This window comes from Schistocerca cancellata, chromosome 1, assembly GCF_023864275.1.
Source record: "Schistocerca cancellata isolate TAMUIC-IGC-003103 chromosome 1, iqSchCanc2.1, whole genome shotgun sequence".
NCBI lineage: Eukaryota > Metazoa > Arthropoda > Insecta > Orthoptera > Acrididae > Schistocerca > Schistocerca cancellata.
The window spans coordinates 160,377,010-160,395,894 of record NC_064626.1 but is presented as its reverse complement, the minus strand read 5'-3'; the positions used below and the strand labels follow the sequence as shown (position 1 = coordinate 160,395,894).

Here is an 18,885-nt window from a genome sequence, read left to right as displayed (position 1 = left end):
TAAAAAACGAAAACCTATAAAATGACAGTAATATTAACCAACACTAGGAATATAATAGGTTAACAGAATAAAATGTCTTTTTTTTAATGTATCGTTGTTAATATATTTACATAAATATATACGATTACAAAAAAGAAAGGGTCCGGCACACAGTTTTTATCTGCCAGGAAGTTTCATATCAGCGCACACACTGCTGCAGAGTGAAAATCTCATTCTGAAGTCTAGTTCATTTTTCATGTTATTAATAAAAATGTAACAGAGTCCTTGTATGTAGCAAGCGAGAGAACACGAAAACCCGGTGTGTGGTATTAGAAAGCGTTGCAGGCTGCATAAAACCAGAGGTATGGGGCGTCTGAATCGTACTGTATGGCTCTGTCATTAACTATGGTAGACATAGTGACATGAAAAGAGAGGAGCAATGGTAAAGTCGTATCGAAAGCTGCAGGTACAGTCTGCATGCATTACCACGTCGTCGTAGAATTTTACATTTTGCGTAGACAATAAGCGTTCCACCTCGAAAACAAACTCATCGTCATTCTGTAAATGACATTTCTTCCTTCATCCGACAAAAGAGGAAGAAGTCAGGAAACGATTTCGGTTGAAATATCTCATTTGATGCAGTTCTTGTAATGCAAGTAATTAAAACTAATATACCACCAAAGAAAAGTTAAAAATGAAATATATGGTAGAAAGTAACTTTCTATTATTGTTCCTGTTATTAAGCCAGTACGGAAGGTTTGTAAAATAATAAAACGTATGGGGGTAAGGCAAAATTTGATAGCCCAAAGAACGAGCATATGTGACTCTGCCCTGTGCAGATTGACCTGGGGCGATGTGGAGCTAAAACATCCTTTCGAACGGGTTCCCGCGACACTTCGTGTGACTGCCTCCCATAACCCTCTGATGGGATTTCGGTAGGGTGCTTCTGTATCCGCCTGACCCCGTACGAACATAATCTGTTTACAACGCACTATGGCAGAAGAAATAACACTATCACCTTGCACGAGGAGTGAATCTTTAACTTCCTCGGCAGTGCTGAGTCCATATGTAATCCACATTCTTTACACAGTTTATATAGTCAAATCCACTGCTTGAAGAGAAAAAATAAGGTGAAGCATCAATCAGATGGCAGTGTAACTTCATACACGTACATCATCGGCAGGAATGTAAAGGATTGGAGTTGCAATTCTCTGTGACAGGTAGAATGGCCACCAGAGTGCATTAGTGTTGTTACCAATCTTCGTACGGTATATGTGGGACTAGAAGAGCGTCAGATATCAACTGAGCACTGAGAAGGAGACAGAGATGCTGCGTACTCTTCTGAGACTGCGTTATGAGCATCTAGCAGAGTTTGAAATGGACTTCATTGTGGGTCTCAATTTGGCCGGCTGGTCAAATAGTGCAATGTCCAGGTTTGTGGGGCATTTGGATGAGAAAATGGCCCACTATTCGGCTGTATGAGAAAGTGAGGGCACGCATATTCGTCGTCAAGGTATCTGCCTACCACGTCTAATCACCAGAAGAGAGGATCATCGTATTGGGCACGAAGCACATAACACCGTCACATCTGTGGTTATCATCCGATAACAGCAAACAGACACCCTGCAACATTCTGTGTTATTCCGCAGCGCTCGTTGGAGAGTAGCAGCTGCAAGATTGGGAAACTATCATCCGATTAGGAAACTACCATCCGATGCGTAGGATTTCGTTAACATCAGAACACAAATGGCTGTATTTGGAGTGGTGGCGTGTCGGGAAAGCATGGATGTTGATGAATGACGCACTGTGTTCAGTGTTGAATCGTGGTTCTGCACCACCCGCGATGACTATCCTCAGCAGTGACGCGGGGAGAGGTTCCATTCTGCCAATGTTTCGGAGAAGCAAAGGCACCATCAGGTATGACTTCAGCTCACGGCTCGTAGGGACCGAGGGAAGTTTGACAGTACAACGGTAGGTCACAGACATCCTGCATCCTAATGTGTTACATCTCTTGCTACAACATAGCGCTGCCACTCTCCAAGAGGGTAATGCTCGTCGGCATATCACACATGTCTCTATGAACTGTATGCCTGATGTTGAGATATCCCTGTGGCCAGCAATCTAACCAGAAAAACGTGTTTAGGACTACATCGGTTGCCAACACCGTCCTGGTAGGTACCATGGATATCAAGAACGCATTCCCAACCGAATCAGTCAATGAATACAGGGAGTGGAACGTCATACTGATGAATCAGCTCATACTGTCAAGTTGTTTGAAAATGTGACTATTTTGTAATCACTCGTGTAACATCACATACTCACTCTCCCAACTCGTGAAGTTTCATTTCGTTCCTTCTTTCTATTCCATGTGCTTCAACTTTTCTTTTTGCCAGGCCGTTTATAGCGAATTATTTTTACATCAGATGTAATATTGGAATACCAGCCGTAAGTTTGTGTAATGTAATTTGGGGATTAAAAATTATTACTATATGCAGAAAGGATCAGAGAACAAGGCACAGAGGCGGGAGGACAAGGGATTGAGTCAAATCGAGACTCGAACCATAATCTTGAATTTTATTGGCGATGAAGTGATGTTGTTGCGGTAGGTGACTACTGACATCAGTATTATAGGACTTGACGAAATGAGAGCCAAGGACAGTAGACAGAAATGTTTTGAGGAGGGGGAGGGGGAGGGGGGGAGGAGGAGGAGGAGGAGGAGGAGGAGGAGGAGGAGGAGGATGATGAGGATGAGAATGAAACGAATACTTGTGACAGAGTAGGGACAGAAGGCAGCGTACACAGCACGGCAGGGCTGCACCCGCAATCGAAAACGGGGCTGGAGCATGGAGAAGCTCCAGTGCTGGAACCGGCCACACGCTTTACATATCTTCCACTGCCAGTGCTGCCACGTGCCGTCTGTGAGTGGTTATTGCACGTTGACATCGAACGTAGGCGTTGGTCACATTAATGTGACTGGACTGTGTATCTGTAGCAAGAAGCGCCTGCAAAGGAATATCGTTGGATGTACCAATTTCATTTAACCGAGGATAGATGGAAGGCACAGCAAATGGCTTAGTACAAGAGCCGTCCTGCCGTTCGCCTGACTTAGTTTTTCTTTCCTTCCTTCAGAGAAAAATCTCCTGCTACGAAGTACAAAATATTAAGAGTGTGCACCGCACACTGAGCAGAAAAGGACCGCTAGCGCTGCCAGAGCGGGAATCCGTACTTACCTATTTGTGTGCCACTCTCGCCGTCTCGTCTGGCTTGCACGAGACGAACATCACATCCATAAAAGCCGGATCAGAATCATCCTGCAACAAGGAGAACGGATACTGTCAAGCGAGGAGGAACAAAGTCGCCTGCGAATGTGACAACATAGTTATACCTCAATAAAAGCGACATTTGCCAGCAAGGCAGCAGTTAGCGATCAGCTGTTTTTCCCCACTGTAAAATTACGTGAACTGTGATCCGCCCGTTAATACAAACCAGAAAAAAATGTTGTCCACGTTACATTTCTTGCTGAAGCAGTTCTGGTGTTTCACAAGACGACTGCTTGAACACAGAAAAAAGACGCGTGTCTTTGGATACAGTACATCTCCTAGTTCACGTGACATGTTGTTAACATGGGCACCGGTCGTGCCACGGCCAAAGAAGAGCACGTGCTTGCAAATTTATCGAAGACGCTGCTGCCCGGGAACGCGCAACGGCAGCAGTCCGCTTTGTAAATCAGTTCGTTGGGCTGCCTATCAGCAGGCGCGAACTAGTCTGATTCGACAATATGCAGAGAATGGTTTGTCTACATGTTTTGACACGCTTACTCCCTCGCAGTGCGCTGTGAGGGTTTGCCAAGTACGCACCTGATGATCGAAAGAAACATGGATGGAAGCTTTTGCAGCAACGGAGTCGGTTCAGAAAAGGACAAGCAGCGATAGGCCATCTGTTTAGGGGAAGACTGTGCTGGCAATTCAAACCGCATTCACGGGGTCGCCACATAAATCGATTAGACAAACATCGCGGGAGCTTCAAGTGCCAAAGACTACAGTGCGTAAAGTGGTTCGCAAACGTCTTAAACTGTATGTGTACAACGTCTAAACTGTTGACGCATTACAACCAAATGATCGCCCAAAACATGAACAGTTTCCAATGGACAAGCTGAACCGTTTGGATGAGTACAATGGTTTCTTGAAGTGTGCGTGTTTTTCCGATAAGGCTACATTTCATGTTTGCGGATCAGTTAACCGACGTAATGTCCGGATCTGGGGATCATAAAATCTTCATGTCGCACGAGAACACAAACATATTCGGCACAGTCCACAGGTTAATGTATGATGTGGTTTAATGTGTAATCCAGTAACTGCCCCAATTTTCTTCCTTGAAATCCATGTAAGTGGCTATGATTACCTAGACATGTTGGTGAATTATGCCGTTCCCTAGCTGCGAGATATGCAAGACACTGTCACCTTGGAGCAAGATGGCAGCCCCTCTCATTTTATTAATGAAACCATCCCCTACAGGTACATTAGCAGAGACGTCACAATTCCATGGCCTCCAAGATCAGCTGACTTTACCCCCTAAGATTTCTTTGTTTGGGGGTGTGTGAAAGATACTGTGTACAAAACAGCAGCTCCTGATTTTGTGAGATTGCAACAACCCATCATAATTGCCATTGGCACAATCAAACCACACATGTTGCAAAATGTGTGGCAAGAGATTGATTATGGGCATTATACATGTATTTTGCGAGTTACCAGTGATGCACAATTTGAAAGGGTTTAAATGTCGAATTATTTACCTGTATTAAATGTTTATGTAAGATTCAAATCTTAATGGGTAGAGCCATATGTTGTGTAACGCATGTTTCATTTACGGTAGCCAATAAAGTGTTACATAGTTTGGTTATCACGGAAAATATTTATGGGCACACTATACTGATATTGCTTACGCTACTACTCGTCCGGTGGTACTGAATAGCTGCTGCGTACGTGCCAGATGTACGGTGCATCCACACAGGTGTTTGGGAACGGGGGGGTTGCGTATTTTAAAATTTATGATACGTATGGAATCCCGTTAATGAAAACAAGAGTCCAAAACGTAAATATATACATCAGATCAGGAATCTGGTCACATGCATCCACATGAGACGTAATACACGTAAGTTTTTGCGATGAAATACTCGTATCTCTGCCACAGTGTATTACGTGGTGTAGTCTAAACAATGAGATCAGTAGTTTAAAGGTATTTCAGCTATTTTTTATTATAAACATATACCGCCAAACAAAATAGCAAACAGTTCCACACTGTTGCGTCACCATCCATCTGGCTACCAAGTTCACACACTAAATAATCTACCAGTCTCAACAGTCCTTTATCACTTTTTAAATGAAGAATAATTGTTGTTTACGCATCATAATTGAAACTGTTGAGCAGCCACAAGCTGCACGTAACTTTTTCTTTAGTTTTACATGTTTCACGAGACCATTGCGAAAACCTTCAGAAGTTACGTTGCCGATAGCCACACGTTACAAATATCTGGCTCTGTATAGCGCCGCCGTCATACATAAAGTGTGGCCCTCAGCTACGTAATATCTCAAGATAATCGTTACAGTCGAGTGAAACGTAAAAATAAAGAAGTAGTTGCAGGCAACTTGTGTCTGCTCTGCAATAATGCCTGCCCTCGCTTAACGAATCACAAGTGAAATTATACATTCCTAAGTTCACAGTAGAATCTGATGTGCTGGCGGATCATTGAGTTTAACCACCCACTTCCTAACGCCATGCCGGATAGTGTGGCTGAGCGGTTCTAGGCGCTTCACTCCGAAACAGCGCTGCTGCTACGGTCGCAGGTTCGAATCCTGCCTCGGGCATGGATGTGTGTGATGTTCTTAGATTAGGTTTAAGTAGTTCTAAGTTCTAGGGGACTGATGACCTCAGATGTTAAGTCCCATAGTGCTCAGAGCCTAACGCCATGTTATCACACTTCACACTCACTGGCTGATACGAACCACTTCGCTGGGCAGTCACTCATTAAATAACCGATAACCTGCGAAGTTGATTCGTGTCTCCACAGCATATCTAATGTTAAATAAGGTTAATAGTAAAGTGGTTCCAGTTACGTCATAATACTGCGGTAGAGAGGAGACCTGTCATGTTATTTTGGACTATATCTGAAGATTAATTTGATTACTATAAAAGAATGAAAATAAGCGGTTTGGTGCGCAGACAGGAGGAAAATATTCCCTAGCTTTCACTAGAACAGCCAATCATACCGCACGTAGCTTCTGTTGGCACACTTTCCTATGAGATGGTTACAGGGTAAATCACACACAAATTTAAAGTCTGTCAGTTCAATTAAATACCAAGGTATCACAATTGCGAACAGTTTAAACTGGAACGATCACACAGAAAATGTTGTGGAGAAGGCGAACCAAAGACTGCGTTTGATTGGCAGAACACTTAGAAGACGCGGTGGATCTATTAAAGAGACTACCACCTTTACACTTGCCCGTCTTCTGCTAGAGTACTGCTACGCGGTATGGGATCCTTACCACATAGGACTGACAGAGTGTAACACTATAGTAAGAGGGCCAATATTTCTCTTCTGATTAATTATATTTTGTATGAAGTGTAATCTCTGTAATATGTGCTCCGTGATATGTTTTGTCTTTCTCGCATAATCTCTTTGGTTATCTTTAGAACTGAATAATTTTGTTTGAATAATTTTATGTTGAACTGTCAATGTGTTTTCCAACAGGATAACGCTCGCCCAGATATCGCTGTTGTAGCCCAACACAGTATCTTCATGTTGCTTTGTTTTGCACGATCACCAGATCTGTTTCCAATCGAGCACATCTAGGATATCATCGGACGACAACTCCAGCGTCATCCAGAACCAGCATTAACCGTGCCTGTGTTGACCGACCAGGTGCAACAGGCATGGAACTCCATCACACAAACTGAAGTCCGACACCTGTACAACACAAAGTTGCATGCTTGCATTCAACATTCCGGCGGTTATTAATATACCAGCATCTCAAATTTGCAATGACATACCTCGCGCTTATGTTAACGTATGATCTTGAAATTTCGGGAACATACGAGGGTCACTCCAAACGAAATGCACACTACTTTTGTAAAAATACAGTTTTCATTCTGCATGTGTGAAAGTTTTACAGTGCGTAGATACATCCATCCCGCTTGTTTTCAAACTTAGTTCAACCTGTTCCCGTGAGTGGCGCCGTCACAGTATGTCTTCAAGATGGCTGCTACACGTTAGAAGCAACGTGCTGTCATAGAATTCCTGTGCTGTGAAAACGAGATTGTGCGAAACATCCACAAGAGGTTGAAAAAGGTGTACGGAGATGCTACTGTCGATTGGAGTACAGTTTGTCGGTGGGCAAGGAGGTTACGCGATGAAAGTGGGCACGGCAATATTGAGGACTGTCCTCGCAGCGGCAAGCCTCTTACTGCACACAATCCAGACAATGTGCTAAGCATTAACGAATTGGTGACTGCTGACAGACGCATCACAGTGAAAGAATTGTCACGCTACGCTGGGGTAGGGGAAGGAAGTGTTTCCACAGTACTGAAAGTGTTGGCGTTAAAAAAGGGTTGTGTCAGGTGGGTTCTCAGGATGTTTACAGTGGCTCACAAAGAAACAAGAACAGTACGAGAACGATGGAGATGAATTTCTTGGAAGAATTGTGACAGTTGATGAAACATGGATCCATCATTTTTCACTAGAGACGAAGAGGCAATCACTGGAGTGCCATCATGCAAATTCACCTAAGAAAAAAAAAAATTCAAAACCCACACCTTCTGCTGGAAAAGTTATGGCTATTTCGATTCCGAAGGACTCTTTCTTGCCAAGTGGAACGAACCAAAAAAATGGTTCAAATGGCTCTGAACACTATGGGACTTAACATCTGTGGTCATCAGTCCCCTAGAACTACTTAAACCTAAGTAACCTAAGAACATCACACACATCCATGTCCGAGGCAGGATTCGAACCTGCGACCGTAGCGGTGACGCGATTCCAGACTGAAGCGCCTAGAACCGCACGGCAAACACGGCCGGCCGGAACGAACCACCATAAATTCTGATGCATATGTGACGACACTGAAGAAACTTCAAACTCGATTGAATCGTGTTCGACCACATCGGCAAAGGCAGGATGTTTTACTGTTGCACAACAATGCACGGCCACATATCAGTCAAAACACCATGGAAGCGATCACAAAATTCGGATGGACAACACTGAAACACCTGCCTTACAGTCCTGACCTGGCTCCATGTGACTATCATCTCTTTGGGAAACTGAAAGACTCTGTTCTTGGAACAAGGTTTGAACATGATGACTCCCTTGAGCATGCTGGCAAAAAGTGGCTCGAACAGGTTGGTCCAGAATTTTACCGTACGGGTATACAGGCGCTGGTTTCAAGATGGCGTAAGGCAGTTGAGAGGGATGGAAATTATGTGGAGAAATGAAAATATTGAAACTTCCTGGCAGATTAAAACTGTGTGCTGGACAGAAACTCGAACTCGGGACCTTTGCCTTTCGCGGGCAAGTGCTCTACCAACAGCTGTGAGGACGGGGCGTGAGTCGTGCTTGGGTAGCTCAGCTGGTAGAGCACTTGTCCGCGAAAGGCAAAGGTCCCGAGTTCGAGTCTCGGTCCGGCACAGTGTTTTAATCTGCCAGGAAGTTTCATATCAGCGCACACTCCGCTGCAGAGTGAAAATCTCATTATGGAAATGAAAATATTGTTCCTAAAGGATGGATCTGCACACTGTAAAACTTTCAAACATGTAGCATAAAAGACGGATTAAAAAAAAAAAGTTGTGTGCATTTCTTTTGAAGTGACCCTCGTATTTGTCCAGATACCATATTTACGTGATCAGTATTGCATTATCTATATTAATTATTTTTTGGTCTTACGATATTTTTTTCCATAGTGTAGCTGTTAGGCTTTGTAGGGCTATCATTAATTGGTAATATAGTATGCCACTGTACCGTTCGTCTGTGGCCATCATTCACCTCGAAGTTATCGGGGGCGGGGACTGTCGTGTGAAAGGTCATAGCCGGCCAGCACAGGACAGAACCCGCTCCGGCCAGCAACGCAGAACGACTTCCGGGAGGCGCGTGAAATATGCAGCCGCGTATCGAGCGGCCGCTGATCCCCTGCGAGGGCTGGCGTGCCGTGACGGCCCACCGCTGGTCCGCGCCGGTCACGCCAAGGACTCGCCCACGCGTCCCCCCCGACCCTAGCCTGTCCTCTGCGCCCCGATCACTCTATTCTGACGCGGGTCCCAACAAGGGGCTTCTCTGTTGCCACACGCTACTGCCGCCACACCACAAAACGGCTCCCTTCAATCATGCAAGATGACCAGGACGGGGCAGCGACGAATGGCTCTAGCGCAGTCGCTCCGATACTGTTGGCTAAAATGGCTCTGAGCACTATGCGATTTAAACTTCTGAGGTCATCAGTCGCCTAGAACTTAGAACTAATTAAACCTAACTAGCCTAAGGACAAAACACACATCCATGCCCGAGGCAGAATTCGAGCCTGCGGCCGTAGCGGTCGCTCGGTTCCAGACTGTAGCGCCTAGAACCGCAGGGCCACTCCGGCCGGCTGATACTGTTGGTGTTTACGCGTTGGTGTAGGGACAGGCATAAAAGAAGTTTTTCGATTTTAGTTCAACTAATAAACAAACATACTCTGACGAAAATGTGAAGTGTTACACCATGAACACCTTGTTAGAAGACTACCAAGCTGGTAAAGGGCTCTGAGGATATGGAAACACCGCGCGATACGAATGCTGGAACATAAATGCATATGAAACCAAACCTACAGGTTGCACTGTCGTATTTGACCACGACCGGCACCTGTGTAATGTCCTCAATACGGTGAATATTGTAGCAGCCCTTTTTCTGTTTTCGCTTTTTCGTCTAATACGTGAAAGTTTGATTTTATTTTTTTTTACACATTGACAGTCATTGAAGGGTTTTACTTTTAGTTAACATTGTCCCGGCTAAGTATCAGTTTGATTACTTTTAAAACCCAATGTTAAACGTGGGTCACTACACGTATAGTCTTCCCAACTCTGAGAGAAAAAAAATCTTAAGTAGCTTTACTACCAATGTTTACAGACGACGATACTTTAACATTTCGTTCAATTGTGTCAGTTACGAATCGCTAGTTTGTTCTTGGCATAGATCACGTAACCTTGACGTTTATTAATCTAAGTTAAATTAATGTTCAAGATTTGTATTATGTTTCAAATTAACAACGTCAGTTTATTGACAAGAATTATTAATAAATAGGTTCACTCATACCATCTCATTCAAAGAACTTCTTTAATTACATGTCTAAGTAGGATTCCCGCTAGCATCAGAGATATTAGGTAATATCCTGTCACTTTCGGTAAATAAGTTATTTCCATTTATTATCCGCAAACTGTCATTAACTACGATCACTAGTCGCGTGAAGTTAAAGTTTCCTACTATTACAATTCAAAGTCCGAATTCGGTTAAAATTCTCAATTCAGTAAAACGTTTAAATATTCACACGAATTGACATTAAAGCCAAAGAGATTACTATTCACCTTCTCGTTTATCTAATCTGATAAATGTCCAAATTAGTCTTGAATTGACAATCCTCAAAAACAATCTCGTCACGATCTATTCTTGATCCCCGTTTAATAAAGTCCCAATTGTTGTTCTCTAAAGCTGTACATCCTAAATAGCTTCCGAACTAGAACAAACTAGAGACTGGAGTGTCGTAATTAAAACGTATGGCTATTTATACTTCAATAAACATTATCTTTGGTGTCCAAGACCTACATTCTATGACTATAATACTGATTGTCTTACGTATTGGAATAACTAATATTTTAATATTTTCTACTGTTTTTTGCCCCTTCCCATGTTTCTAAAATTTATTATTAAATTCTCCTTTTCTTTTCTTTTCTTTTGCTTTCTATACTAGATATTTCCCTCTATTTGTTTTTTTATTTATTTTTCGTAATTACTACTTGTAGAGGGACTTTGGTCATTTTGTGAATTTATAGTTTAAGGACATGGGAGCTCATTTGGGAGCTATTTTTGTTTATTTCAACATCGAGAGGCTCTGTAGGTGTTAAACCCCCCCCCCCCCCCCGCCCCGCCACCAGGACTATGATAAGCGTAAACTGCCTTCGCTTATCATTGTCCTAGCAATGAGTGTGATTTTTTTCTTTCTTTTTTCTTTCATTTATATTTCATGCATATTGTACAAAATTTTGTTACAGTATGTTTGACAAACATTAAAATTTAGACGGGCTTAACAGGTTTGCCCACTAAATATCTCAAGACATATTATGTAATAAAATTAATAATTTTGGCCTAACCGAACTGCCACTACACATTTCCACAATTTAAATATATCACTTATATTATAAAGAACCTAAGCGTACTGCTCTCTTTAAAAACATCATGACTCTATGCAAAACAAATTTTACAAGACTTGATCTTCAACAATTTCTTGAACCTCCTTCTGATGACAAGACACGCCAAAGAGAAGCTGCTACCTCACCAAATCGAACCAGGCAGGGTTGTTCGATTTGGTTCTTCACTCGGCCGCCTCTTCTTTTAGCTTGCGACCGAGACTTACAATTGTCTGTATACCATTGTTTGATACAGATAGTATACGCTGACATCAACCGACGAAACTCGCCAAAGAAATGCTGCCACTGCACCAAATCGTAAGTGTTACACTGACAACTACACAGAACACTGTTCTGACCACGATCAACACATTGTATTACGTCGGAGCTAGATGAATTACAACGTGGTACTTCAGTAACCAACGTAGTCTAAGCGTTTGGTGCTTGAAGAGGCATCTTATAAAATATTTATACAGCATACACGGAAAGCGGAAAGTCATCATCCGCTATGTCACAACACGGACGAAAAGGTTTGTTGATGATCGTGACGGGCAGTCACTGAAGCGGTTCAAAGTGGCTCTGAGCACTATGGGACTTAACATCTGAGGTCATCAGTTCCCTAGAACTTAGAACAACTTAAACCTAACTAACCTAAGGACATCACACACATCCATGCCAGAGGCAGGATTCGAACCTGCGACCGTAGCGGTAGCGTGGTTCCAGACTGAAGCGCAACCGCTCCGCCATAGCGGCCGGAGCCACTGAAGAGGATTGCAACGAAAAATAAGACGACGACAGCTGCAGAAGTTACTGCAGAACTGAACGTCGCACTCGCGAATCCTGAGATCACCAAAACAACACGAAGCGAGCTCCGTTAGCAGGGACATGCAGGGCGAGCTGGAATTCGAAAACCACTCATCAGTGATGCAAATGCCCTCAACAGAAAAACGTGGTGCCGAAATCATAAAACGCCTGGACTATGGAACAACGGAAGAAAGTTATTGGGTCGGATGTGTCTTGTTTCACACTGTTTCCAACTTCTGGCCGAGTTTTCGTCCCAAGAGTGAAATATGACGGAGGCCCGGTGATGATTTGGGCTCCCATATCGTACTCTGCAAGGTCACATTACAGCTAAGGATTATATGGCTATTTTCGCTGATGAGGTCCATCCCATGGTACAATGTTTGTTTCCCAATAGTGATGCAGCGTTTCAAGACGAAATGCCCCTGTTCGTACAGCTCTTATCGTCCGGCGTCCGGGAGTTATTTTGTGAGAACGAGGATAAATTGTCTCATCTCCGCTGACCAACACAGTGACCAGATCTCAATGGTATGCTTTAATGGTCTACTTTGAAAGGAAAAAAAAAACCATACGTGCCCGTATTTATTCATTCCGAGAGGACTGATAGCTGTTTTGAATGCTAGTGGGTTTCCTACATCATACTACGTGTTGTGTACATAGTTCCGCGTAGTCAGCGCGTACACAACTTTCCCAATAGAGCGCGCCCCGCTAAGCACAACAGCGCAGGCGCAGCGCTCGTCCGTCTCCACACTACGAGATGGCGCTGTCTTAGGGACGGACCAAATTCTGCTTCCGCCGATCCGCGTATTAATATGTAACGCAGCCAATGAGATTGCTGCTAACGTAGAACCTTTTCTCCTCGCGGATCACACTCGCGCAGTCATACCTGAACGCTCGAGGTATTATAACGAGTGTACAGACCTCCGATTAGCCAGTCTGCATCAGTCTGCACCAGTCTGCAGTCAAGTTTCAGTCTGCGCCTAATAAGATTACCATATTCCTGTACATAGCCATGAAGATAAATGAATAGACACTTTGTCAAGTATCAGAGATATGTGAGAATAAGATTAACGTACCAAGACCAAAGGAACTTCAGATTGTCAATTGTAAATAGCATCCAGAACCAAGTTAAGTTATTTTTATGCTTGTTATTATTTTAATAAAGGTATTTGAAAATTAATCAAGTTCTATTTAAAGTTGGTCACCGTCAATCTGCTACTCTAAGCGTGCAAGTGGCATTTCTATCGTCTGACCTAACGGCAGAAGATAAACACGCCACGATAAGATCACGAGACATATTGCTGACACTCGCCTACTTCGTTAGAGCGACAAGTCAAATAATCTGATGCTGTGTGTACCGAAGGTCTTACAGTACGCACACCACACTACACAAGGTAATGTCTTATGTTTTTGGTGTCCCCACATTTTTGTTCACCGACTGTAAGTATTTCTATGCCTCTGTGATAGGTTGATTAAACTTTCATCACCATGCGCGCGTATTTCGATACAGAAACATTCTTCTCTAAAGAATGGCATGTCTCTTGGGTATGTAAGATCTTCTCGTGTAGAGATCCCAATGCAGCACCCTCAGAAGACATAAACCTGCAACTTATGCCATCTTTCGGACTGTGGCACGAGGGACAGGGGAGCATCAAACCAACAGAGAGCACAGACTGTCGGTTGTAACACAACGACTACAGAACCAGTGGTGACGAAATGGGCTCAGGACAACGAAGTGCACAGAGGAGTAGGCAGGAGTCCTTCCTGAAAGACTACATCATAAGGAGATCGTGAGACTGTTCGACTGGCTCTGAAGAATATATGGATGATAACAAAAGGAAGAAGTTACAGCCAGAGCGTCACTGAGAACCGTCTGCAACTGATTATTTACGGAGCGAGGTGGCCCAGTGGTTGGCACACTGGGCTTGCATTCCAAACGACGATAGTTTCAGATCTGTGACCGACATCCAGATTTAGGTTTTCCACGATTTCCCAAAATCGCTCCAGGCAAATGCTGCAATGGCTCCTTTCAACGGGCACGGGCGATTTCCTTCCCCATCCTTGAAAATAATCCGAACTTGTGCTCCGTCTCTAATCATCCTTTCTTTTTTCCAGATTACTGGAAGATGTGTGGAGATATCGAGCTGTCATGCGTTGTCTACCGCTGACATCACTTCGCAGACAATAGAGACTTGCATGGTGTAAAGTCAAAGTCAAGTGGGACCTTCAGTGAGATTCTGTGTTCAGTGACGACACTAGTTTTTGTTTGTGGTGATCAGAGACCCATTCCTCTACAGTTACTGGAATCACAATGTGAACAGATACTGGACATGACAAAAGGCCTAATTTGGTAATTGTTGAAGAAAGACCGAATACTCCCCAGTACTTGGGCAAGAATGTTAACTGTTGTCATACCCTTCTTGACCTGGGTACCAAATGGAATATTTCAGCAGAATAATAAATAACCCCACACAGCAGTTCACATCACAAACGTCTTGAGAATATACCGATCCCTAACCAGCCTAGCCGGTTTGTCAACTATTCAGCATCTGGCAAGGTACACGAAGACGTATACTTTCATACGAGGCTCTAATTAGCTTTCATCATGAACTGACACAGCATGTGTTCGGAGATAAGCGGGTGTTAGCCTCCTTGCCGTAACGAATACAAAAGGGAATTTGTAGCCGTGGGTGCGCACCTCATACTCCTAATGATTATGGAATAAAAGTTTGATCACTGAATACCCATGATGTGACAAACGTCTCTACAGAGTTCGATACATATCGGACCGGTGCTTCATTGTACAAAGCTTTCCATTTACGTCAGAGTATTTTAACAGTAATGTCTACTGCCACTATTTCATTAGGCTCTACCTAGAATTCTCAAATCCGTGCATCCTTTTCTGATTCACTGTGGGGAAGCCCCAGCTTTTTAAAAGAATGTGTGAACGATATAAACTGAAATTCGCCCGCAGTCAGCGAACGAGTAGAGAAGGGCCACTTGCCTGGCGTTGAGAGTGCTGTCGTCTGACGGAAATGCTACCTCGCTTTCATTGAAGGATTTCTCTAATCAGTTGATCGCTATTCCACCGAGCCAAAATAACCGATTGTATCGGCTGTATATTTATTTCAAAGCTGACATGCTCCGGAGATTTATTTCGAAAAATAAACCCAGCAAGCGTCATCGTCTACAGGAATACGGCGAGTATTTTAACACATGTTAAGGGTGACAGTTTTATTCCCTAACTGAGGCTTTGCCAACACACAAAATTGAAAATGTTTCTATGTTCCAGGAACCCACAAACATCCTCGATATAAACAATGGAAACGCTTATTCACAGATGAAACGAGACAACATTTCTCAGTAAAAAACTTTACTAACAACTGTTTTGGATTCTAAGATAATTGTCGACGTGTGGACTAATATTTCCAAATAGTGAAATTTTAGCCTAAATAAATTTTCTTAATCTGTTCGAAGAAGAGGTACTGACGAACTGTTTTACAAAAACATAACTTGCAACAATTTTGCAACAGGTTCACCGCGGATATCCATTATCTTCGGGAAAAAAGTCAAAAGAATACCAATTGTGTTTACTATAACTTACTATCATGAAAGCAGATTTTGGACCTATGTGCAGGAACCGAGAGCGAACAGAATGAAAAATTAGATTTGTGGTAAGTTCCTATGGGATCAAACTGCAGAGGTCGTCAGTCACACACACACACACACACACACACACACACACACACACACACACACACACACGCCCGAGGGATGAGCTGCGCGAACCGTGGCAAGGCGCCTAAGACCGCGCGGCTACCCGGCGCGGCCCAGGATGAAAGTGAGTGTCGGAAACGACCAGTACTAATCGCTTCATTAACTCATTACTTCTTAGTTCAATAAAACACTCTTATAACATTTCTCTTTGTCTGAAGAGGTAACTAATACCATTTATCTTTCAACATTTTAGAAATAGGAGTACAACATTTGAAGTTTAGATAGGTGCTAAACTTTGTTGGGAATATTGGCTATCATACTTGTTCCAGGGGTAATAGACTCAGAAGCATTGGGAATCATTGCTCTAGCGAGAAAGGACACTACGCGATTTGTAGGTACACAGAGGATAAATCATCGGATAAAGCTGGTGTACTTCAGCATTCGGAGTAGATCTCTCTGTACTTTTATTTGAAGCATAAGCAATGGAATACAGAGAATGAAGTTTAATCTCTTCGAATTTGAAATGTGCTAATATTGCAGATGTTTATTACATTTCGGTGACAACAGGAAAATCACAATCGGTACAACAACAGTTTTTAAGCCTTTGCTAAGGACCAATCTGACTGCATACACGGAGTCAAAAAACAATATGTGAAACATACAGAATGTGGCTGATTGTGATTTTTTTGTGTGTGTGTGTGTGTGTGTGTGTGTGTGTGTGTGTTTCACGGAATCATTGGCCTTTTCCTCTACACACACACACACACACACACACAAGTATATAATGAAGGAGCACACAGAGGCAGGGGGAGGGAAAGGGAGGTGGGGGGAAAGAGCGAGAGGTGTTAATACAGTGCCTATTGTTACCACCTGAACAAGTAGCGATAACCAGAAAAGGTGCAATTTGCGTTTTGTGAATGTTCAAACAAGCAGTAATCCAAACACGATTATCAGTTTTGTAACCGCTTAACGTTCAGGATCTAGTAATAAGATTTCACCCAGTAACAATGAATCTTGTCAAGTGCAGAGTCCGCCCAAGCAAATTATAATTAATAGGGAAACTGTGGGACCGGCAACGTGACAACGGACGCCTGCAAACATAAAATCTGCAACCCGCAGCACACACGCTAATACTCCTAACACTGAGCGGCATGTTTCTGCAGTGAAAACGCTTTTGTTATCACTAGAGCCCGGATTTTATGCAATATCAAATTAACAAATATGTACCCAAAGTTAGTGAAATAAGTAAATAAGTGTGAATGAAGCAATTATATGTAAAATCCAAAATTTCGTTTCTTTTTTGCTAGAAAATGTGAGTTCACAGTAGGCTAGTCCAATATCTCAATCGTTACTAGAAACTACACCTCTCACTTCACCTGGTGCAACACCGATCTTCCGAACTGCGTCCTCCATTATTCCCATAGCCTCTTGGAGTGGCATACTTTACGTCTCCAGTTTCGTAACACTATCGGAAAGCCAACTCAAGTGAGTTGCGATGTGTGAAATTGAACTGAGCACTTCAGAACTGTTAAATGCTGGCAAGCATTCAGTCACAGACACTGCAGTCCCCTAGACTTAGTACTTAAACCTAACTAACCTAAGGACAGCACACACATCCATGCCCGAGGCAGGATTCGAACTTCCGGCAGCAGGGGACACCCAATCAGCTGACCACGTTGGAAGTCCTTGAGATGCGCGAAGCGCCCCATTCTGCTCTTTCACGATGTCTAATGACTCCTGAGGTTGCTGATATGGAGTACCTGGCAGTAGGTGGCAATAAAATGCACCTAATATGAAAAACGTATTTTTTGGGGGTGTCCGTATACTCTTGATCACATAGTGTATTTTACGGAAGACAGAGATTCATATGAGGTGCTGGTACGTTATGTTCCTGAGAGCTTACAGTAAATGTACTGTGAGAAGTTGTAGAGAATTATTTTTAATATGCAAATTAATTGTTTTAGCGCCCATGTCCATTTACTACATTATTTTTTGTAGTCTTTAAGAAGAGGAGGACGTCAGTTCATAACTTCGTAGCGGAGGGTTTCACTTCTATGCACAAAAAGCTGTGTTTAATGCTTTCCAATTATTTTGTTACCGATTTTGAACCCACAAGACTGTGAATAAGCAATAAATACAGCTGTTTGGATACGGTATGGAAAGGAAATACATTGTACTTATTTTCCGTCGTGTGAAGATTGTTTAGCCGGCCTTGGTGGCCGAGCGGTTCTAGGCGCTACAGTCCGGAACCGCGCGACTACTACGGTCGCAGGTTCGAATCCTGCCTCGGGCATGGATGTGTGTGATGTCCCTAGGCTAGTTAGGTTTAAGTAGTTCTAAGTTCTAGGGGACTGATGACCTCAGATGTTAAGTCCCATAGTGCTCAGAGCCATTTGAACCATTTTTTGAAGATTGTTTCCTGAAAGTTTGCCTGTTTCTTTTTGTTCCGCAGGACAGCGCGGGAAGTTACGTAAACTGCTTCCGTCTTAGTGTCCTCAGTTACTGCAAGTATGACGTCAGAGTTCAGACGACACAGTAGCAACCTTAACACATTCTAGCTAGTGTGTGCGTCGTATTGGTCTATCTCGCGAGTGAACGTGGTGCACAGAACACAATCCGCCCTATGTGTTATTGTAATTGGACAGCTATTTCTCTATAAGTGAGAACTATAAAATTCAGACACATGGAAAAGAACTGTGGTGTACTTTCCGCCGCTAAAGGAATAGCTCACTGTAACGTCGTTCTGCCTCTATTCCACTGCGTTTAGTGAGCCCCATACGCGAAAAGCAAATCGACCGACTCCCGGTCCGTACACCTGTCCATACTGCTTAGTATCACTGTTAATGTACAACGAACACGGCCGGAAGAACAAACCCTAGTCAGAACCAAGCAGTACTGAATGCAAGCCAGAAGCCGAATAGTAAACTGGGCGATACTGTTCTCGAAAGCAACTATCTTGTGTGAACGGGT

General features: G+C 43.2%; 1 protein-coding gene across 3 annotated transcripts in view; it reads right to left on the bottom strand.

Moving 5' to 3' along the window:
• Nucleotides 1-18,885, bottom strand: part of LOC126167629 (protein yippee-like 2) — a 685,352-nt gene that overhangs the window by 104,878 nt on the left and 561,589 nt on the right. For all 3 annotated transcript variants that reach the window (XM_049920491.1, XM_049920490.1, XM_049920492.1), the window contains one exon: nt 3,210-3,290. The gene's annotated coding sequence lies outside the window, so the exon portion shown is untranslated. The remainder of the gene's footprint in view (nt 1-3,209; nt 3,291-18,885) is intronic.